The sequence below is a fragment of the Mandrillus leucophaeus genome, unplaced genomic scaffold (genome assembly GCF_000951045.1).
Source record: "Mandrillus leucophaeus isolate KB7577 unplaced genomic scaffold, Mleu.le_1.0 Scaffold408, whole genome shotgun sequence".
Lineage (NCBI taxonomy): Eukaryota > Metazoa > Chordata > Mammalia > Primates > Cercopithecidae > Mandrillus > Mandrillus leucophaeus.
In genome coordinates this window covers 298,717-299,757 of record NW_012104343.1, presented here as the reverse complement: position 1 = coordinate 299,757, position 1,041 = coordinate 298,717, and positions in this window count along the sequence as shown.

The following is a 1,041-nucleotide window of genomic DNA, read 5'->3' as shown; positions in this document are numbered from 1 at the left end:
CAATCCTCCCATCTCAGCCTCTCTAGTAGCTGAGACTACATGTGCGCACCATCACGCTCAGCTAATTTCGGTGTTTTTAGTAGAGACAGGATTTCGCCATGTTGGCCAGGCTGGTCTCAAACTCCTAGCCTGAAGTGATCTGCCCACCTCAGCCTCCCAAAGTGCTGGGATTACAGGTGTGAGCCACCACACCCGGCCTCAAATATTAGTTTGTCAATTAAGTCTTCCCAATCACCGGATTTAAAATTGCAAACCCCATGCCCAATTTATTGTACTTCTCATTAACACACTGATATACTGTACTATGTATTTCACCTACTTATGTACTTACTATCTGTTTCTGATTAAAATGTAAACTCCACGAGCGCAGGAATCTTTGCCTAGTGTGTGAACTGCTACATCCCCAGCAGTATGGTACAATAGCGGGTACAAGGCAGGCACTCTTTAAATTATTTTAAATAAGCAACTAGTATATACAGTGTCAAAATCCACATTATTAGAGATTACTTAAAAATGAATACTGTCAGCTGGGCACGGTGGCTCATGCCTGTAATCCCAGCACTTTGGGAGGCCAAGGTGGGTGGATCACAAGGTCAGGAGTTTGAGGCCAGTCTGGCCAACATGGTGAAACCCCATCTCTATTAAAAATACAAAAATTAGCTGGGTGTGGTTGTGCCTGCCTGTAATCCCAGTTACTCAGGAGGCTGAGGCAGGAGTATTGCTTGACTCTAGGAAGTGGAGGTTGCAGTGAGCTGAGATTGCTCCATTGCACTCCAGCCTGGGGAATAGCGAGACTCTGTCTCAAAAAAACAAAACAAACAAACAAAAACAACACTTCAAACCTACCCAAGTAAATTGATAATCCAAAAAACAATATTTAAATCAGTTTTTTTTCCCAGTTGCAAAATCTCACAAATTTCATACGGCAACAGTTTATTTTTTATTTTTTTCTTCCTTTTTCACATCACCCGCAATGCCAGACAAGCAGTCCAATTTAGAAACAGGTTACAGTTAGTGATCCTACTCATGCTTCTTATATTA